This window comes from Macaca fascicularis, chromosome 13, assembly GCF_037993035.2.
Source record: "Macaca fascicularis isolate 582-1 chromosome 13, T2T-MFA8v1.1".
NCBI classification, from domain to species: domain Eukaryota; kingdom Metazoa; phylum Chordata; class Mammalia; order Primates; family Cercopithecidae; genus Macaca; species Macaca fascicularis.
Genome location: NC_088387.1, coordinates 75309805 through 75333203, shown reverse-complemented (window position 1 = coordinate 75333203; position 23399 = coordinate 75309805). Strand labels below are relative to the sequence as shown.

At 36.5% G+C, this 23399-nt stretch overlaps 1 protein-coding gene across 17 annotated transcripts in view; it reads left to right on the top strand.

Moving 5' to 3' along the window:
- The window catches only part of SOCS5 (suppressor of cytokine signaling 5), a 163896-nt gene that overhangs the window by 13147 nt on the left and 127350 nt on the right, over window positions 1-23399 (top strand). Inside the window, exon 2 of one of the 17 annotated variants that reach the window (XM_045369383.3) lies at window positions 20349-20469. The exons of the other annotated variants lie outside the window; for them this stretch is intronic. The gene's annotated coding sequence lies outside the window, so the exon portion shown is untranslated. The remainder of the gene's footprint in view (window positions 1-20348; window positions 20470-23399) is intronic. 17 annotated transcript variants of the gene reach the window in all.

The following is a 23399-nucleotide window of genomic DNA, read 5'->3' as shown; positions in this document are numbered from 1 at the left end:
AAATTGTACCTTTCAACATACATTTTGTAATCAGCTTATCAATATCTACAAAAAAGCCTTTTGGAATTTTTATTAGGGTTGCATTTGAATGTATGAATTGGAGAGAATTACCATCTTAACATTAACATAATATAGCTCTATTTAGATCTTCTTTTTTAGTGTGGAAAGAACTCTTTTACCATTGTATATGTTAGCTATACATTTTTCATAGATGTCCTTTATCAGATTGAAGAAGTTCTTTTTGCTTAGAGGTTTTTTCCCCCCATAAGTGGATGTTTAGCTTTCTTAAAAAATGATTCTGCATCTATTGAGATGCTTATTGGTATTTCTTCTTTATTCTATTAAGATGGTGAATTACATTGATTAGTATTTGATTATTAAACCAACCTTGCATTCTTGAGATAAACTTGGTTGAGATGTATTGTTGTTTTTTGTTTTTGTTTTTGTTTTTTGTTTTGTTTCCTCTGGATTCAATGAGGGATTATTCTTGGTCTGTAGTTTGTTTGTTTTTTAAGGCCTTTATCTTGTTTGGTATCAGAGTTATGCTGACTTTATAAAATGAATTAGGAGGCTTTTTCTCTTATCTTGTGGAAGAATTTGGGTAAAATTGATGTTCTTTCTTAAATGTTTGATGGAATTTATCAATGAAGCCATCTGGACCTGTAGTTTTCTTTGTGGAAAGTTCTTAATTAAGGAATTTAATTTATAAAATAATGAATATAGGCCTAGCATGGTGACTCACACCTGTAATCCCAGCATTTGGGGAGGCTGAGGTGGGAAGATCACTTGAGCCCAGAAGTTTGAGACCAGATTAGGCGACATAGGCAGACCCTATCTCTACCAAAAATTTAAAAATTAGCCAGGCGTGGTGGTGCACACCTGTAGTTCCAGCTACTCAGGAGGTTGAGGCAGGAAGATCCTTTGAACCTGGGAGATGGAGGCTGCAGTGAGCTGTGATCACGCCACTGCACTCCAGGGTGGGTGACACAATGAGTCTCTGGGTCTAAAACAAATATAAGACTACCCAGATTTTCTTTTTCTTTTTTATGTCTGTTTTGGTAATTTGTGTTTTGGAGAATCTGTTGGATTTATCAGCATGAAAATAAATTATAAATTTTATGAAACAGTATTTCCTTTTTATGTCAGTAGGATCTTTTCCTTCTTTCATTCTTGAGATTGGATGCCTTTTCTCCTTTTTTCCCCTTGATTAATCTAACTTGAGAAAAGAATATCAATTTCATAAATCCTTTCCAAGAACCAACTTTTGACATTGCTTTTTCTCTGTGGTTTATCTGTTTTCCGTTTCATGATTTGAGCTCTTTAATTCCTTCCCTCCTCCTTACTTTGGGTTTAATTTGCTCTTTTTTCCCTAGTTTTAAGTGAAAGCTTAGATCATTGATTTTCAAAACTCCTTTTAAAAAACAATTATTAACATTTAAAGCTGTAAGTTTCCCTGTAAGCATTCTTTAGCTGCATCCCACAGATATTGATGATTTAATTATTATTCCATTCAAAATATTTTTAAATTCCTCTTGTAATTTATTTGACCCATGGGTTGTTTGAAAAAATGTTTCCAAATAATTTTCAAATATTTGGTATTTTTCAGGTATCCTTTTGTTACTGTGTTTTCATTTAATGCCATGGTGATCAGAGAACATACATACTCTTAATAACTTCAACCAATATAAACTTTTTGATTGTTTTATGGCCCAACATATGGTTTGTCTTGGTGAATGTTCAATGGGTACTTGAAAAGAATATTTATTTTCCTGTTACTAGGTGGGGTGTTCTATAAATGCCAGTTAGGTTAGTCTGATTTTCTTATATCTTACATCTTTATTGATTTTCTGTCTATGGTTCTGTCAACTATTGTGAGAGGAGGGTTGAAGTTTCCAACTGCAGTTTTGGATTTGTCTGTTTCTTCTTTCAGTTAGTTCTATTAGGTTTTGTTTCCTATTTCAGGCATAGCTTACAGCACTGTTGAGTGCATGCACATTTAAGATTAAGTCTTATTGATGAATTGACCCCTCTGTCATCATGAAATGGTCCTCTTTATCCCAGGTAGTTTCCGTCGTTCTGAAGTCTCCGTCTGATACAAACTTTTCTTTTGATTAGTATTTACATGATATATCTTTTTCATCGTTTTACTTTTAACCTATTTATATCATTATATTTAGAGTGGATTTCTTGTAGGGAGTATGTAGTTGGGTCTCACTTTTTTTATCTAGTCTGATAATCTCTCCTTTAATTGATGTGTTTAGACCAGGGTTGGCAAACTATGGCTGGCAGGTTAAATCTGGCCTGCCACCTGTTTATGTAAATAAAATTTTATTGGAACATAGCCACGCCCCCATGCCAACCAATGGCTTAGACCATTTGCACTTAATGTAATTTTGATACAGTTGAATGAAAATGTGCCATCTTACTATTTGTTTTCTGTTGGTCCGTGTTGTTTCTTTTTTCCTTGATTTTCTACCTGTTTTTGGATGGATTATTTTTTATGATTGTATTTTATCTTTCCTGTTGGTTTGTAACTTATATCTCTTTAAATTTTTTTATTGGCAGCCTTAATTAGTTAATCATGATTTGCCTTCAACTAATATTTTACCACTTAGTGTGTAGTTCAAGAATCGTCATAGTTACTTCCAGTTCTTCTTTTCCATATTTTGTGCTTTGTTGACATGCATTTTGAGTTTAAGTGTTCTTTTTGCTTTGTCAGGCAGTCACCTTTTCAAGCAATTAAAAGTGACAAAAATACCGTAATCCCAGCACTCTGGGAGGCTGAGGTGGGCGGATTGCTTGAACCCAGGAGTTTAAGACCAGCCTGAGCAACACAGTATCTACAAAAAATAACAAAAATTAGCTGGACATGGTGGCTCATACCTGTAATTCCAGCTACTCTGGAAGCTTAGGTGGGAGGATTGCTTGAGCTCTGGGCTGTTGAGGCTGCAGTGAGCCTAGATCATGCCACTGTGCTTTGAGCCTGGGTGACAGAGAATGAGACCTGTCAAGAAGAAAAAAATATGTCTTTTTTTTTTTTTTTTTTTTTTTGAGACGGAGTCTTGCTCTGTCGCCCAGGCTGGAGTGCAGTGGCCGGATCTCAGCTCACTGCAAGCTCTGCCTCCCGGGTTCACGCCATTCTCCTGCCTCAGCCTCCCGAGTAGCTGGGACTACAGGCGCCCGCCACCGCGCCCGGCTAGTTTTTTGTATTTTTTTTTTTAGTAGAGACGGGGTTTCACCATTTTAGCCAGGATGGTCTCGATCTCCTGACCTCATGATCCGCCCGTCTCGGCCTCCCAAAGTGCTGGAATTACAGGCTTGAGCCACCGTGCCCGGCCAAATATGTCTTTAATATTTACTTCATTTAATCATTTTTTTTTAGATCTTTATATCTTTGTATCCATCCAAGTTTGTATCTAGTATATTCCCTTTGCTTAAAAAAACTTGCTGTTACATTTCCTGTAGTACAACATTCCTCTCGTTTTGTTTTCAGTTTTGAAAGTTGTTGGTGTGGATATAGAATTCTAGGTTTTTAGGATCCCCCACTACCATCTTAAAGATGTTCCACTGTCTTCTTGTTTGCATAGTTTCTGACAAGAAGTTTGTTGTAATTCTTGTATTTGTTTCTCTGTTTATAATATTTTTTTTCCTTTGGCTGCTTTTAAGATTTTGTATCACTGATTGACAGCAACTTTATTATGTTGTACCTTGGTGTGGCTTTTTGGAAGTTTATTGAGCTTCAGGGATCTGTGGATGTATTGTATTCATCAAATTTGTAAAATTTTTAGCCATCTATATTGAAATTTTTTTCTTCTCAGGAGTCTTTCTCTTACAGATTCTAATCCCACATATGTTCAACCACTTAATATTAACTTGCAGGTCCATTTTTTCTTCCAATCTGTGTCTTTTTCCTTTAGTTTGGAATTTTTCTGTTGCCCTGTGTTCAAGGTAACTGATTTTTTTGTTAAGAGTTTCTTTGTCTGATTTGATGTTATGCCTGTCCAGTTAGTTTTTCATATCAGATATCCCCTTTTTTTTTTTTTTTTTTTTTTTTAGTTCTAGAAGTCCCATGTGGTTCCTCTTACATATATATGGTTTCCACTTCTCTATGAGGTATTTCCTTTTTTCTTCATTGTGTTGATGTTTTTCTTTATGTCTTTAAATTCTTTTCTAATAGCTGTTATAAGGTCTTTTATTCAAATGTCCTTTACCTACCCCAGCCATTTCTTGGTCCTTATTATAGGTTATTATTTCTTTTTCATAGGTCTGGTAATTTGTTATGGATTTCATGATGTTGAATGTCTTGATTTTTTTTTTTTTTGGAGTACGGTGTTTCTTGATTGTTGAGTTTTGTCCTGGCAGGCAGTTTATTTATAGATCAACTTTTAAAAATTTTTATTTAATTAACTAATACATTTAATTAAGACAGGGTCTCACTTTTTCATCCTGGCTGGAGTGCAGTGGTGCAAACATGGCTTCGTACAGCTTTGAATTCCTGGGCTCAAGAGATCCTCCTGCCATAGCCTGCTGTGTAGCTGGAACCATAGGTGCACACTACCACACCCAGCTAATATTTTGACTTTTTTGTACAGACAGGGCCTCTCTGTGTTGCTCAGGCTAGTCTTGAACTTCTATCAAGCAGTCCTTCTGCCCCAGCCTCCCCAAATGCTGGGATTACAGGCATGGGCTACTGCGCTTGGCCAATTTTATGGATCAACTTGAACTTTCAAGTTTTGTTTTCAGGGTTTTTTGTTTGGGGAAGTTTTGTTTGTTTTTGGACAGATGTGGAATAGCTTTTAGTTTAGTGCCCGTTTGGGCCCACCACTGATGTGTGCACTTTTTTGTGTCTCCTTTAATTTCCCCATGTATTCATCAAGGTTTATTCATCCCAGCTGGTTATTGATCCTGGCCCTGTGTGAACTCTAAATTGTTGGAGAGTGTCCCAGTATTTGTTATTTTCTTGCACGTTTTTCTTTGTGTAGCCTCATGGAGTTACACACCACATGTATACAGATTGGTGTTTGGCCAGAAACTCAAGAAGACCCCTTTTGCATATTTTTGGAGCACTTTCTCTGTGTAACTTCTTCCTTTGTGGTTTGATGCTCTGCAAATTCTAGCTGCCTCAGACTCTACAAATTCTGAGCTCTGTCACCTCAACTTAGTGAGACTACTGACTCTATTTGGCTTCCTCTCCCTGTGTTTTGGTTCTAGGCAGAAAACTGGAGCAATCATAGGGCTCCCCTTACTTGTTTTCCTTCTTTAGGGGATCATGTTTTCGTATTTCTTCTTATCTTGTGTGAAAACTATTGTTTGATATTTTGTCTCGTTTTCTACTTGTTTATAACAGCAGGACAATTCTGGACTTTGCTTCTGGCTCATGACTAGAAGTAAGAAGTCTTCTGCCTTCATTTTTTAAGGATATTCATGCCAGATATACAATTTTGGGTTAACAGTTTTTTTTTCTTTCAATATTTTAAGGTCATCATTTCATAATCTTCCAGCTTATATTATTTCTGATGAGAAGTTAGTGGTATTTCTTAGCATTGCTCACTTGATGCAGTATGTGTTTTTTTCTCTTCCCACTGCTCTAAAGATTTCTCTTTTTATCTTTAGTTTTACGCAATTTTGTAAATTTTAGGGTTAGGTTACCTCTAATATAGAGGCATGCCTTTTCTGAGTCTGTGTTGAGAGCATGAGGAATTCAACAAGGCCTTTTCACTCGAGCTGCTAGAAATTTTAATGTCTTCCAGACCTGTGCTTACAAGCTCAGGTAGTTGTTTGGTTCACACTCTTTAGTTGCTCTTGCCTAGATGTTATTCTTTCACTGGTCTGATGGAGTATTGCCTGCACATGTGCAGCTTAGTCTCTAGGCAAAGACTCAGGAGATCTCTCTAAAGATTTCTGAAGCTTTGTCTCCACAGCTCCCTTCTTCTAGTTTTGCTGCTCAAATTCCAGCAACCTCAGTAGCCTCAAACTTCAAGCTGTATTTCCTCAACTCTGAGATTCATGTGTTTTTTTGTGTTTCCCCTCTATGGGGTATAAGCAGAAAGCCAGGGCATTTGTGAGTCTTTGAGTCTTTGTTTCTCTTTTCTCAGGAATCACAGCCCTGTGCTACCTATTGTCCGACATCTGAAAATAATATTTCATGTATATTGCCGAGTTTTATAGTTGTTTACAGAAGATCTAGCCCAATACAGTTTCCATCATAATTGAAAGTGGAAATATAGGAGTTTACTTCTTCTTTTTAAAAACTTTACAGTTTTTGGTATATTATACTTTTTAGGCTATGGCCTTATTTTTAAAAATCATATCAGCTCATATTTTAATTTTCAAGTGATACAGAGAGTTACAGAAGAAATTTTTTTAAAAAGGAGGAAAAACTCTATCTCCAAACCCAAAGTTTACCAGTTATCTGTACATCATTTTGGGCATCTTTTATTGCACATCTACTCATAAAAGGATAATTATTTTATTTTTAAAATGCCATTCATACTATTTCTGATATAAAGCATTTAAGTTTAACAGAGCTAAATTTGTTAAATAAAAGCAATACGGGAAAAACTGCTCAACCACAGATAAATATTTACTACCAGAGATAATACTTTCTAAAAGATTTTTCTCTAGGCTTAAGGAATAAGATTACAGAAAAAGCCAAAGAGCTTAGAGTTATGATACTAATAATTGTGTGCTCCAATAGGTCTGTCACACAGAAAAGAATAAAGTATTGGCAAATGTCTGTTGCTGGTAGGAACATGCAGTAATACAGCTTTCTAAATGGCAGTTTGGCAATATTCAGAATCCTTAAAATGTTCATACCCTTTGCCCAAGTTTAATTTTTAGGAATTTATTATAAGGAAATAAGAGATGCACACAATAATGTATGTTACTTATTCATTACAGTGGTATTTATAATGTTAAAAAAATTAGAAGCCTCAAATGATTAGGTTATGCTCTAGTTGTGTAACCAAATACCATAAAACTATTACAAATCATGTTCTTTAAAATTTTTTAGTGTACTGTACTGATTGTAATAAAAATAACTGACAGGAGATGAAAAATTAAGAGCTTTTGGATTTTGATGGTTATAAGAAGCTGTTCACAATATAGTGAATGATAAAAGCAGGGTGATATATGTCCAATCCTTTTTTCCGTTTTTGCAGATACTTTAGCTTGAGCTTTATTGAGCTTTATAATTAGATTTAATGAAAGGAACACTTATTCTTACACTGTACATGTAATATGTATCCTGAACTTTTTCCAAACTAAGGCAGTCTCTCATGTTTCATAATTTAAAATTATGAGTTTCTATCAAACAGTTCTTTATGCAATTGAACAAATTTAATATCGCTATCTTTCCTTTTTTCTTATTTCTAGAGTTGGTTTTAAAGAAGTTTTGATCTTGCTTTCTCAGCCAATGTTCCTGCCCACTTCCTTGCAGGTGTGAATGTCCTTATGTTAAAGAAAGAATGGACGTCATAGTCTTTCGTTTTCTCAATAAAATATTATGTTTGCTGTCTGTATCCCTGGCGTCTTAAGCATATGGACCTGGTGCTGTTAAGGAACTCACTGTAGTGACTCAACTCCACATATTTTGCTATATATAGAACATGTTGGAAATCCATAGCAGAAAGTTAGTAATTAAAAGTCAAAGCATTATTGTGGTTAATGAACAAAGAAATAAGTGCGTCCTTCAGGGAAGCATCATTCATACCAGACCTCAAATAATGACCTTAACCTAAGGTCATTAATAGACTCTGGAGTCTATTCCTCGGCAGTCACAGATCTAGAAACTCAGTTTGGTCAGGGAACTGATTCCATTCTAAGTAGATTTATGGAAAACTGGTAAAGAAAGCAAAACTAATTTTAAACATTTATATTGAGAAACAGTATCAAGCCATGATAGTCTGATGGCCCACCTTTTCATTGTAGGGTTATATCTGCTGAAAGGATGTGAGTGATTGGGTTCACTGATCAGAGCATGTTGTTCTGAAGTCTTATTATTTAACCTGAGCCTCAATGTTCTCATCATTAAAATGGTGATAAAAACTTGCACCTCACAGGATCATTGTGAGAACTAAAGATAATCGAAGTAAAATGATTAGTACAATTCCTTGCACATCCTTGCTGTTCAGATAGTTTTCCTGTACATCTGAATTTGAGGTCTTGAACTTAAAGGTTCACTTGATCTTTTCTTGATTCCTGCAGACATTGCTGGGAACTGTACTGCTCTTGGTGTTGTAGGATACTAACATTACTTCATTTACAAGAATATTTTTGTTCTGAGTGGTAAAACTTAATCTAGTAACAAACTACGATGAGTTTTTGCACAGACTATGTCTTACCATGAGATCTGGCTATTTTACTACTTTGTGTCTATGGTAAGAATCTCTTTTAAAGAATTCAGCAGTATTTGCTTTTCCAATTTGGCATTTCTAAAACAGCTTGATATTTATAAAACCAGAAGTAAAATCCAGGTAGCAAATTTAATAAGCGGTTTTTACTAATAGCTGACAAATTTGTAAGATTAGTATTCTGTGGTTAGTGTTTCTAATTCATTGTATTTGTAGATTGTGGTATTGTAAGGGATCTGGTCCATTTCCCTGTTTTTCAGATGAGTTTACAGAGAACCAGAGTGAAACTAAGCCAGACAGCTGATGCATCATAGGGGGTCCCTGGGACTGTGAGGTGCCAGTGCAGCTGGGCCCAGAACAGTGAGGCCCTTAATATAAGTGTGTGTACTCTGAAGGACGCAGGGAGAGGAGCCAACTCCTCCTTTTGGGTGTCAGCATCCTTTCTTTCACACGGTTCTGAGAAAGCAGTATTGAATTAAGCAGCGAGCTTGCTGTCCCAAGGTGCAGACATCCTGAGTGAGTCTGTTCTAGGAGGAACCCCTGCCTGCCCCTGCTTTCTTGATTAGCCAAATCCAAATCAGAGGTGAATGAACAGATGTCTTTTTTGTGTCAGGTGTCATGTCTACTACCTAGACACTGTAGAGCAGTTGAGACTTATCTAAGAGCATTTTAATGGTAGAGCTGAGACTCCTTTGTATCACAGTGCCTCTCTACTTTAAATTAATTTATTTTCTCTTCCATGGAAGAGATTTATATGGGAGTCTTGTTAAAGAATGTTTTGACATCTATTTAGATGTTATTCCCTAACTGTACTCCATAGTACTTTATTATGCACAGTTCTGGTGTCTAATTATCTCAGATCTGCATTGTCTCCTTAGCCAAGTCCCTGAGGCCCTGTATCATTTTGATCTCGCTTTTGTATGACCCTTAGGGCATGGGATATTTTAAGCATCCAATAATTAACTTGATTAATAGGTAAATATTTGTTATCAGTTTTTTAATTGCACCAAATTTTACATTTTAGCATAATGGAAAACCTATGAAGAGCTAGATTTGCTACTTAAAGTTCATATCCTCAGAAGGTTTAAGATAGAGAAGTTATCTACTGCTGTTGTCATTTAAGAGGAGCCTAGTGCTTCCACATAAGACTTATATTTAATATGTTAAGAATTAAAATTAGGAAGAGTGAGACAGGTCATTTATTTAAATAGTTTTTAGTCATCTGGTTAGTCTACTAACTTTTATGGCATCATCCCAAAATATATGTAGTTACAAATAATGAATAGCTGTCTTCTAATGAATTATAATCCTCTGTGTGTTTTGTTGTACTGATTTGCTGTGGGTTTATCTTGGAGGAAAAAGAAATACTTCATGACTTCTTAGGATGGTTTTACAGAGGGGTACAACTGTGACCAGTCTTAGTACTTGATCCCAGTCAGCATTCAGAGTGCTGTTTTGGTGTCAGAGGGAATTAGGTGAAAAAAATGTGGATAGATTGGTATAAATCTGTAACTGCTATTAGAAAAAACAAGGCACATTCCATATTAATAATGGACAGTATTGTCATTTCTGTTTCAAGGACCCAATGAATATCGAGTATGAATATATAACCTTTATTTAAACTTCTATTTGATTTGTATATACTCTTTACTTTGTCTTAAATTCTCTTTTTTACATGGTGATACTAAATATTTGTGGTTAGTTGATATTAAGTATTAATAGCCTCTATGGGTGGTTGAAGATACGCTTGTTTCTCAGTCTAGAGTTTATACCCATGTCATATCTTTGTAAGTAATTTTTTAAAGTCTCCTTCCAGCTGTCTTCATTCTCCTGTTTCACTGATGCACATATACTCAAAAGATTTAAGACATTTTATATACATTTGCCAGTCAGGGGGGAAAAATCTGTCAACCACATCTCCAGAGTCTGCTTTTTCAATTAGTCTGTAATTCACATTTACCTTGAGGTGTATGTAGGCTAGTAGGTTAGATTAGTGGGTATATTCAAGCTTGCTTCTTTTATTCATTATAATGTCTTTGAAATTCAACCAGGTTGTTGCATGTATCAGTGGTTGATTCCATTTTGTTGCTCAATAGTATTCCTTTGTATAGCTGCACTAACAGTTTGTTTATCCATTCACCTGTTGAAGGACATATGGGTTATTTCCAATTTGGAGCGATTATGAATAAACATTTATATATGGGTTTTTTTTGTGAACACAGTTTTCATTTCTCTAGGATAAATACCAAGGGTTGGGATTGCTGGGTCATATGGCATATGTACGTTTAACTTTATCAAAAGTTGCCAAACTTGTTTTCGAGAATAGCTGAAAACACCCCAACTCACAATGTTATGAGAGTTCTAGTTGCTTTGCATCCTTGCCAGCATTTTGTGTTGCCACCACTTTTTATCTTATTTGTTCTTATGTCATTCTGGCTTTAATTTGGATTTCTCTAATGTCTAATAACGTTGAATATTTTTATGTACTCAGTTGCATTCCATCTGTTCTTTTCAGTGAACTCTGTTCAAGTCTTTTGCCCATTTTTTAATGGCTATAGTTATATGCTTTCTTACTGTTGAATTTTGAGAGTTCCTTACATATTCAGGATACAAATCTTGTGTCAGATATGTCATTTGCTAATATTTTCTCCCAGTCTATACTTTGCTTTTCATTCTCTTCACACTGTCTTTCATGGAACAAAAGTTTTTAATTTGATGAAGTCCAGTTCATAATTTTTTTTCTTTTATGGATGGTTCTTTCGGTGTCCTGTCTAAAAATACTTTGCTTCACTCCGTGTCACAATTATTTTATCTCATGTTCTAAAAGTTCTATAGGTTTGCATTTTACAGAACATTAGATCTGTGATCCATTTTGAGTTATTGTATAAGGTGTGAAGTTTAAGGTTCATGTATTTTGGTTTATGGGTGTCTAATGGTTACAGCACCTATTGTTTAGGGAAAGACTGCCCTTTCTCCATTGAGTCATCTTGCACTGTTGTCAGAAATCAGTTGGTCACATTTGTGTGGGTCTCTTTCTCAGCTCTATTCTGTTGCGTGTATCTGTCCTTTCCCTATACTACAGAATGTTTTAATTACTGTTGGTTTTTATTATGTTTTTAAACCAGGAAGTATGATTCTTTCAGTTTTATTCCTCTTCAAAATTATTTGGCTATTCTAGTTCCTTTGCCTTTGGTTTCAGAATCAGTTTGTTTGTATTGAAAAATATCCTGGGGAGGGGTTGATTAGAATTGTGTTAAATCTGTAGATCAGATGGGAACAATTGACATCTTTACTGTGTTGAGTCTTGCAGCCCTTGAATGTGGTATCTCTCTCTGCTTATTTACATCTTTTCTTATTTCTTTCATAGTGTTATTAGTTTTAGCAAACAAGCTCTTGTACATGTTTTGTTAGATTTGATATTTCAGTATTTCAGAGCTATTATGAATGGGTTTTAAAATTTTTAGTGTCTGACTGTTCTTTGGTAATATATAAATATGATAGACTTTTGTGTGTTGACCTGTATCCTGTGACCTTGTCATCTTACTCTTTAGTTCTAAGAGGTTTGCTTGGTAGATTCTTTGAGATTTCTATGTAAATAAATATGTCTGCAAATGGCGATAGTTTTATTTCTTTCTAATCTGTATGCTTTTTTTTCCCCCTACTTCCTTTCACTGGCTAGAACGTCAAATACAATGTTGAATAGAAGTGACAAGAGTAAATATCATTGATTCCAATTATAGAGGGGAAAGCTTTTTTCCCAATTATAGAGTGAAAGCATTCAGGCTTTCACCATTAAGCATGACGTTAGCTGTAGGCACGTCCTTTTACCTGATTTGGGTTTGTTTTGCTCTTTTTTTCTTCTAGCTTCTGAAGGTGGACAGTTAGATTACTGATTTGATAAGTTTCTTTTTTGTTAATATAAGCATTTAATGCTATACATTTTCCTCTGAGCATTGCTTAACTACATCATGCAAATGATGTATTTTTATTTCCTTTTCAGTTCGAGATATTTTCTAACTGCATTTGAGACTTCCTTTTTGACTTGTGGATTATTTATAAGTACATCACTTAATTTCTAAATTTTTGGAGATTATTTCTGTTATTTATTTGTAGATTAAGTTCATTATGGTCAAAGAACATATTTTATGTTGCTTCAGTTCTTTCAAATTTGTTAAGATTTGTTTTATGGCCTAGGATATGATCTGTCTTGGTGAACATTTTGCATGTACTTGAAAAGTAAGTGTATTTTGTTTGCTCTTGCTGGGTAGAATGTTCTGTAGGTATCAATTAGATACAGTTGGTTGATGGTGTTCTGCCTTCTGGTTGATATTTTTGTCTATTAGATTTTTGTTGCATAGTTTTTGGAGAGGAGGGTGTTGAAATCTACAACTGTAATTGTAGATTTGTCTATTTCTCCTTCCATTTCTGTCTGTTTTTGCTTCATATATTTTGAAGTTCTGTTGTTAGGTGCATACACGTTTAGGATTATATTTTCTTGGTGAATTGGCCTTTTCGTTATTATGTTGTGGCTGTTTTTATTCCTGGTAATTTTCTTTGCTTTGAAATGTACCTATTTGATAATGATATAGCCAGGTCAGGTTTCTTTTTATTAATAGTTCTGTGGTATGTCTTTTTTCATCCTTTTTATTTCTAACCTACTTATCATATTTGAAATAAATTTCTTGTAGGTGGCATACAGTTGGGTCATCCTTTTCAAAAAAATCTAATAATTTTGTCTTTTATTGGTATTTTAGGTTATTTACATTTAATATGATTACTGATATGTTTAGATTTAGCTCTGCTGTTTTATTATTTGCTTTCTGTTTGTTCTCTTTATTGTTCCTCTTTTCCCCCTTCCTGCTGTCTTTTGAGTTATTTAAACAGTTTTTAGTATTCTATTTTAATTTTATTGTGGGTTTTTAAAAATTATTACATCTCATTATAGTGTGTTTGTAGTTGCTCTAAGATTATAACATATATATTTAAGTTTGTATAGTCTATTTAGAATAAGTATTTTTCCATCTAAGTGGGTTGTAGAAATCTTAACACCATATATATTTCTCTGCCTTCTTCCTTGTTTGTTGTATTGTCTTTTGTATTACATCTACATACATATAAAACCCCATCAGATAATTATATAGTCTCTGCTTTCAACCTGATGGTTACTGTGTGTGTTTTTTTTTTTTTTTTTTTTAAATCTCAGCATCCGCTGGATGGTTACCATTTCTCTAATCTTCCTTAATTATAGATAATACATTTTTCCCTTGATATCTTTTCTCTTCTATCCTTTAGTAACTCTTTCAGAGTGGGTCTGCTGGCAATGAATTCTCATAATTTTACCTTTATCCAAACGTGTCCTCATTTTGCTTACTTCCCTGGAGTCTAAGTTGACAGTTATTTCCTTTCAACTCTTTAAAAATGTGCTATTTCCTTTTGAACTGCGTTGTTTCTGGTTAGAAATTTATAGGCAGTCAAGTTATAAAATGTATAATGTATATAAGTGGTGCATCACTTTTTTATTGTATATATTTAATGTATATAATTTATAGGCAGTCACATAAAATGTATAATGTATGTAAGTAATGCATCACTTTTTTTTTTCTTGCTACTGTCAAAATTTTTTGTTTTTATTTTTTACCAGTTTGACTGTCTGGGCATGGGTTTCTTTGGGTTAATCCTTTTTTTTTTTTTTTTTTTTTTTTTTTTGGAGGCGGAGTCTTGCTCTGTCACCCAGGCTGGAGTGCAGTGGCGCAATCTCAGCTCACTGCAACCTCTACCTCTCCGGTTCAAGCAATTTTTCTGCCTCAGCCTCCTGAGTAGTTGGGATTACAGGCGCACGCCACCATGCTCAGCTAATTTTTTGTATTTTTAGTAGAGACAGGATTTCACCATACTGGCCAGACTGATCTCAAACTCCTGACCTTGTGATCCGTCCGCCTCGGCCTCCCAAAGTGCTGGGATTACAAGGCATGAACCACTGCGCCCGGCCCTCTTTGGGTTTGTTCTACTTGGTTTCTCTGTGCTTCTAGAATCTGATATACATTGTATCTTTTACCAAGTTTGTTAAAGGTTTCAGCCATTATTTCCTCAGATATTTTTCTCCATTGCTCTCTTTCACTCTCTTTTCAGGATACCAATGACATGAATACCAGACCTTTTGATATCCCAAAAGTCCTTATGGCTCTGTTCACTGTTTTTCACTTGTTGTTCAGACTAGATCGTTTCTACCAGTCTATCTTCAAGTTCACTGACTTTCCTGTGTCATCTCCATTTTGCTTATTAAGCCCATCCAGTGATTAATTTCAGTTACGGTATTTTTCAGTTCTAAATTTTTTTTTTTGAGACGGAGTTTCACTCTTGTTGCCCAGGCTGGAGTACAATGGCACGATCTCGGCTCACCATAACCTCTGCCTCCTGGGTTCAAGCTATTCTCCTGCCTTAGCCTACGGAGTAGCTGGGGTTACAGGCATACACCACCACGCCCAGCTAATTTTATGTTTTTATTAGAGACAGGGTTTCTCCATGTTGGTCAGGCTGGTCTCAAACTCCCGACCTCAGGTGATCTGCCTGCCTCAGCCTCCCGAAGTGCTGGGATTACAGGCATGAGCCACCGCGCCCAGCCTAAAATTTTCATTCTATTCTATTTCATGGCTTCTGTTTATTTGCTGAGACCTATTTGTTTCAAGAGTGTTTTCCCTTGTTGGAGCATTTTTATCATAGCTGCTTTAAAGTGTTTGTCAGATAATTCAAACACTGTATCATCTCAGTGTTGGTGTCTGTTTATTGTCCCATGCAAGTTGATATTTTCTGGGTCTTTCATATTCCAAGTAATTTTAGATTGCATCCTGGGCATTTTCAATATTACATTATAAGACTCTGGATCTTACTTAAATTCCATGGAGAATTTGCTATTTGTGTTTTAGCAGTCAGTTGACTCTGTTAGGTTCAACCTTCAAGTTGCAGCCAGCTTTCTGTGGGTGGTGATTTCAATGACAGTTTGTTTTCAGAGCCTGTCCTGCTTTGCTGTTTGGGTCTGTCCTGTATGCAGTATCACTTTGATATTGTTCCAGTTTGAGATAGGTGGTAATCTCTCTCTTAGTTCAGTTCTCATAGTTTTTGGTTTGCTGTTTAGGTTGAGATCCATGCCATGTTCAACTCTGGGATGAAGCCTGGAGTTTATAATCAACTTTATGGATTCACTTTTCTGTGAGTTCCTCCCTCTCAGCAATTTCCTTTATGCTGTCTGCTCCCAACCTCTTTTCAGTCCTTGAGAGGAAAAGCTGGGTCTTTTTCTACTCTGCTCACTTCCTGTGATTGCACCCACATCCAGGGCTAAGTGGTAGGAGTACAGAGAGGAAAAAAAAAGTCGATGGAAAGAGGTTGCCCACTCTCTTGAAAACGACAGCTTCTGGGATTGTGGAGAAATGTTTCCCTCCCTCAGATTTTTAGATACCTGTGGGCGCCCAACTATTAACTACCAGGATCCTTTTCCCAGCTTCTTAAGCCTGAACTGGAGGGCTTCTCCTGGATCTCTGCATTGATTTCCACTTCCAGGTTTTCCCCAAGTCCAGGTGGCAGGATACAAGAGGAGAAAGAAGTAAACTTAACGCTGGTTCCATGTTACCATTGAATTTTGATATTTTGCCATCTACCTCCCACGATTTACTTTTCAGAGTCTTTAAATAGCTGCTCCAAGCATTCCGGGGTTTTGTAGCTATATTCAGTAGGAGAGACAGGATGGAGTGTTTTTACTCTATCTTGGTTTGCATTGAAGCAATGTGTACTGTTAACTATGACATTCATTTATTCAGCCAACACACATAGCTATCATTTGAGTGCTTACTATGTATTGGGCACTTATTACATATATTATTTGTTTAATTCTCCAATAATTTTCCTCATTTTAGACATGAGGAAATTTAAGGGTAAAACTGTTAACCTATGTCCATAGATGTTAAATACAAGCAGGGATTTGTATTTCTTCCTTTTCAAGATAGAGTCTTGCTCTGTCGCCTAGGCTGGAGTGCAGTGCTGCTGTCTCAGTCACTGTGACCTCCACCTCCTGGGTTCAAACCATTCTCCTGCCTCAGCCTCCCGAATAGCTGGTACTACAAGTATGTGCCACCATGCCCAGCTAATTTTGTATTTTTAGTAGAGATGGAGCTTCTCCATGTTGGCCAGACTGGTCTTGAACTCCTGACCTCAAAGTGATTTGCCCAACTCGGCCTCCCAGAGTGCTGGGATTATAGGCATGAGCCACCACACTGGCCAGGGATTTGTATTTCTGACCCCCAAAGCTTTGCCATTTGCCTCTATGCCAGTGGTTCTCAAAGTGTGGTACCAGGGCCAGCATCATCAGAATCAACCTGGGAACTTGTTAGACACACAAAATTTCTGGCTCTACCTCAGATCTACTGAATCAGAAATTCTGGGAGTGGGACCCAGTAATTAGTTTTGACAAGCCGTCTGTTATCCTGATACATACTAAATTTGAGAACCATTTCTCTATGCTGTATAACTTCACAAGCACTATGTGTGGTTTAGTTTCTTAGCAAAACCTTAATAAAAGAAACTGATTTTTCACTATTGTTTGAGACATATGCTAGTATGCTAAAATCTAATTTTTTACTAACATCACTGACATATAGCTTGAAATTCACACTTTTCTATGTTACTCAAGACAACAGTAGTTAAAATATAAATACTTTGACTTAAAAAATTTAAATGTATGCATATAATAGGGGCTCCAAAAGTAGTCATGTGTTGCTTAACAACAGGGATACGTTCTGGGAAATATATCGTCAAGCGATTTCATTGTTCGAACGTCATAGACGAGACTTACACAACCCTAGATGTTATAGCATACTATACACCTAGGCCATCTACCGTAGCCTGTTGCTCCTGGCCTGCAAACCTGTGTAGCACGTTACTGTACTGAATACTCTAGACAGTTATAACACAATGGCAAGTATTTATTTATCTAAACATCTGTACATAGAAAGGATACAGTAAAAATACAGTATAAAATATTTTAAAATGGCACACCTGTATAGGGCACTTATTTTGCATGGAGCTTGCAGGACTGGAAGTTGCTCTGGGTGAGTCAGTGAGTGAGTGGTGTGTGAATGTGAAGGCCCTGAACATTACTGTATTGTAGACCTTATAAATACTGTACGCTTAGTCTACACTAAATTTACTTAAAAATCTCTTTCTTCAATAACAAAATGACCTTTAGCTTCCTGTAACTGTTTTACTTTGTAGACTTTTTAATTCTTTATGACTTTCTGCCTGTTTCGTAGTAGTACTTATTTTAAAACACAAACATACAGCTGTACAAAAATGTTTTTTCTTTATATCCTTATTCTATAAGCTTTTTAATGTTTTTTTAAATTTTTGGCTTTTTTGTTAAAGACTAAGATACAAACGCACATTTGTCCTGAGCATACACCTGGTTAGGATCATCTAGACATCACTAGAATAGGAGTTTTTCAGCTCTGTTATGATCTTAAGGGATCACCATCATATATGCCGTCTCTCATTGACACAAACGTTGTTATGCAGCACATGACTGTATATGTAAAGAAATCAATCTTAGATACGGTTTTCTGCCAACAAATCACTTCACGTCTGGTAACTACTATGCTATGTAATGCCCTGTATTTTAAATTTCAGGATATTAATATTGTTTGTCCTAGATTTCAGGGTAACTTTTGAGATTGGCTCAGATTAAGATTAGGTTGGCTGGGCATGGTGGCTCATGTCTGTAATCCCAGCACCTTGGGAGGCTGAGGTGGGTGGATTGCTTGAGGCCAGGAGTTTGAGACCAGCCTGGCCAACATGGTGAAACCCCATCTCTACTAAAAATACAAAATTAGCCAGGCATGTTGGTGGGTGCCTGTAATCCTAGCCACTCTGGAGGCTGAGGCAGGAGAATCACTTGAACTCAGGAGGCGGAGGTTGCAGTGAGCCAAGATTGTGCCACTGCACTGCAGCCTGGGTGACAGAGTGAGACTCTGTCTCCAAAAGATTAAATGGCCCATATTTGGAGAATGGGTCCTATTTCATAGAATTTTTTCCCACAAAATATTAAATGTATAACTACATTTAATTTGCATATTCCTATAAGACATTTTATATACACTTACCAAGTGATGGGAAAAAATCTGTCAACCACATTTCCAAAGTCTGCTTTTTTAATTAGTCCATAATTCTCATTTACCTTGAAGTATATGTAGGCTAGTATATTGGATTAGCAGGTATATTCAGATGTGAAGGTTAATTATGGACCATTGTCTCTTTTGTGATAAATTTTGGGGTCAGAAACCCTTGTGTTTAAATCTGAGCTTTCCTTTTACTAATAAGGTTGTTGGGGGTTTGGAGCAGAGCAGATGTTATTAATTCTCCATTGTAGAAATAGGCTTTATAGCCATTCTTTTTGTATTCAATTTTAAGTTCATTACTCCAAGGTGTCTGCATTAGCAAGATGCATACTATCTGCTGGATACTTTTCAAGGAGTATCAGTACTAAGGTAGAAAGGGCTGCTCTAGACTGAATGTTTGTATTCCCCCCAAAATTCATATGTTGAAACCTAATCCCCAGTGCAATTGTATAAGGAGGTGGAGCCTTTGATAGGTGATTAAGTTATGAGGGTGGTACCCCCATGAATGGGATTCGTGCCTTTATAGGGAGCCGAAAAGATGAGAGTTCTCCTTCCACTGTGTGAGGTTACAGTGAGAAGATAACCATCTCTGAACCAGGAAGCAGGTCCTCACCAGACACCAAATCTGCCAGTGCTATGATGATCTTATACTTTCAGCTTCCAGAACTATGAGAAATACCTTTCTTTTGTGTATAAGCCACCTTGTTTATGATGTTTTCGCTATGACAGCCAGAAAATATTAATACTAAGACAAGGACCCTGCCCTCAAGGAGTTTACTGTCTATGGAAATAAACAGGAAAGGACTTATGCCAAAAATGTGATTGCTATGATACAGATATGTACTGTGGATGTGCTGTTGGTGGTACATATACCACAGATACCAGCAAAATACTGCATCCAGTCAGTTCTGCTATAATGAGATGTATACATTCTTAAAAATCACCAAGTGTAGGGAAAAATAAGATTGGGGCACAACATATAAAAGTTTCATCAGTAACACATTTTTAAAAGAAGTAGGAACCTAATAAAAATGATAGCACCGTTTTAATGGTTTTACATGTTAAAATGGTTAAGAGAAACATAAAAACTACAATAAATATGGCACTTTACCTTTAAAAAGACCTGAAGTTTGCTTTTGAATATAGTCATGGGAAAAGATGCCTCTTGTGAGTTACTATGAAATGGTGGAAGGACAGTTGCCTGAAATCTGAGGGAAAGTTAACACCAGATGTGGATGGCTGTGGCTGGTAACATAAGAGATGTACTGAGGTAGCTGGGAGATGTTTGAGGTATATGTTTTATGTGTTCCTATGTTCAGGCTGTGGCTGGATGCAGTTTTATTTCATCTGTCTAGTGTTAAATGGCACATAAGCAAATGGGATTCATGTGCTCATGTTGTGCCCTAGTGTAACCAGCACATTGAAACAAATTGTAGATTTCAAAACAAACATTACAGTAGAACTAACTGCATCAGGGCTTTTATTCCATTCCGAGAGCTGGCTTACCAGCACACCACTGGGAAGAGCTGTCCGTCAGCCTGGAGGAGTCTTGGATGCCTTTACAGGGAAGATGATGAGTGAACTGAGATTTGCTGAATGAGTGTAGTAATATTTTTGCCAGGTATAGTATAAGTAGAGGGAGGGCATTCCAGGCAGAGGGAACAGCAGCTTGTGGAATAGCATGCAGAAGGAAGCCTCGTGTCTCCAGAAAACTCCTATGTAGTTTGAACTTGGAAAGAAAAAGAAACACTGTTAATGAAATTTAGCGGTTAGGCAGGAGCCAAATTCATCATGGCCCAATGTACCACTTGAAAGAATTTACATCTTATCCTTCAAGGGGGAGAGACCACTGAAGAATTTTGAACAGAAACCATGTCCCAGTGCTGATTTATGTGGCTCTCCTGGAGACAGCATGGAAGATAGTTTGAAGCAGGGCCAGCTGGACTCAGAATCTGGAGGTAAGGAAGAACAAATGTGTGTCTTTAATAGGCTTGGCCCCTTTGAGAATATTGTAAAAGCTATAGATGCTCACTGGCAACTGTGTCCTTTCTTTGTTCCTAGAAATCATTATCACTGTAATTTCATCTCTTGGTATTAAGGGCCAGGGCCATGAGAGTTAGCCTTTTATATGGTGATGAGTCAGGTGAATTTATAACCAGCTTTCACAATAGCTAGTTTCACTGTTAGCTTTATTCTTACAATGTTTAAAAATCGTGTGGTGAATCATAATTGGAGGATTTTAACATCTTAATGTGTATCCATTGGCAAATAATTACATGGGTCAAAGGCCTCTTTATGTACTAGATTCCTATTTTTGCCCAAATTATTTTTATTTTATTTATTTATTTTTTGAGGCAGAGTCTCGCTCTGTTGCCCAGGCTGGAGTGCAGTGGCATGATGTCGGCTCACTGCCACCTCTGCCTCCTGGGTTCAAGTGATTCTCCTGCCTCAGCCTCCTGAGTAGCTGAGATTACAGGCGCGTGCCACCATGCCCAGCTAAGTTTTGTATTTTTAGTAGAGACGGGGTTTCACCATGTTGGCCATGTTGGGTTTGAACTCCTGGCCTCAGGTGATCCACCTGGCTCAGCCTCCCAAAATGCTGGTATTACAGGCGTCAACTACCATGCCCAGTCCCAGATTATTTTATAATAAAGAATGACTAGCTGGGTGTGTTGGCTCATGCCTGTAATTCCAACACTTTGGGAAACTCAGGTGGGGGGGATCGCATGAGTTCAGGAGGTCGAGGCTGCAGTGATCCTGGATTGCACCAGCCTAGGTGACAGAGTGAAACTGAGACCCTGTCTCAAAAAGAAAAAAAAAAGAAATAACCATTGTAAAGGATGAATAAATAATAAGCAAGTAAAATTCAAGGTTAAAAAAAGCTGTAACATTCTTTCAAGCAAAAGTTACAATTAGTACAATTAGATACAAATGACTTGAATAACACATCTAAATGAAATAAGCCATATATCCCACTCTTTAAAAAATCAGTATTTTCCCAGAGTGCTCCTTGGCAAGTGTTTTGGTGCCTGTTACAGAGTAAGGTGCTGAGAAAACTCATAATCTGGTTGAAGATACTAATGACACACTAAAAGTAATTGAAGGCAGGAATATCAGGTTAAAACATAAAAACCATGTCCTACAGTTTTCTAGTTGATAAACTATCACATACTCTATTTAGGATGTAATCAGTATGCAGTAACTATTTATTAAAAGACTAAATGTAGTACTTAAGGGAGAGTTAGGAAGAAATAATGGAAACATTGTGGGACTTTGGAATTTTCTGATCTTTGAAACTTTGGAGAGTATAATTAATGGATTATGGATTCACAGAGGCCATATACCCTTTCCGTAATTTGTCTCTGGTACTTCTGTAGAGCAATAGTTGGTGCTGTTTTTTTTTTATTAGAAAACTGATATAGAAAATTATATTATTTTAAAATTATATGTATTATTAAACTAATAATATATTAAACTATATAATTAAACGAATATAGAAAAGTATATTATTAGAAAAATAATATACAATCATTGTAGAAAATAAAAGAATGCTACTTGTATAAATAAAAATTAAAGCTCTTAATAACTTTTAAAAGCACTGATTTTTCTTTGTAACTCTTTGATAGGGGCCAGATCATCAAATACCAAGTTTCTGCTACTAGTAAGATGCTGTTCAGCTATCACTTACTAACCTATGACAGCCATTTGTGAAAGGAAACCTACATACAGGTGTAGGCATATAATAAAAAGGAATTTTATTATTGATAGACGGTTACAGTTATACCATAATTCGTTGGCCTTAGTTCACTCTAATAGGCAGATATTTGAATCTTTACTTAATCTAGACATTACCAAAGTGTGCATTTATCCATATTCTTCTCCCTTAACTCTTAGAGTCATACATAATCTTTTCTTCATGTCATATAATATTTCTTCTAGTCCTCAGTATTTACTAAAATAATAGTCTACCCTTCTCTTATAGAAATAAGATTTTTTTTTATGAACCCCTGTCCTCATCATACGTAATCCATACTGCTTTGTCTTCCAGCTGAGCCGTTTGGTTCTTCTAGCATATGCAGAGAAATTAAGTCTTAGTCATTTAATAAGACCACATCCAGGAATAAAATCGCCTTTTAAACATGGCATGGAAGACCCTTGAGAGTCTCTCTCTTCCCCACTTTTCAGGTTGCTTTGTCTTTTACTTGACACCATCCGCCCCGTGATCAGCCATCTGAATCACTTTCCGTCTTTTGGAGAGCCAGGCCCTTTCCTGAGTCCATGTCTTTGAGACTGCCTGAAATGCCATTGGCACGTAGCTATTCAGTCATTAAAACCTAGCTCATGATCACCTTTTCTGTGAAGCCTTTCCTGACCCCCTGCACTGGTTAGGATTAGTTGTACGGTAGCAAGTAACAGAAACTCCAAAATAAGGATGGCCTAAAAATGAGAATTTTTTTCCTATAAAAGTTCAGAGTTTGCAGTGTAGGGCTAAATTGACAGCTCTGCTCCACGAGGTAATTTTCAGCTCATGGCTTTGGAAGCTCTCAGATTTGACCCTTGTCCTCATGGTTCAAAATTGAGGTATCTTTGTTTTAAGCAGCAGTATGGAAGAAAACAGAGACAAAGGGCATACGCCAGCTGTTTCTTTAAAAAGCTTCCCTAAAGCCTCCCACACCATGTATCTGGTTGCGTCTCATTGGCCAGAACTTAGTCCATGGCCACAGGGAAGGTTATATTATTATGGAAGAAAAGAGAACAGGTATGGGGACAATTGGCAGTCTGCCACATTACTCCAACTAGACGTAGTTGCTTTGTGCTTTGTGTTCCCAGAGCATTCTAATCATTTCACATTTAGGCTATGTTGTCATCTGCCTTCTCTGCTGGATTC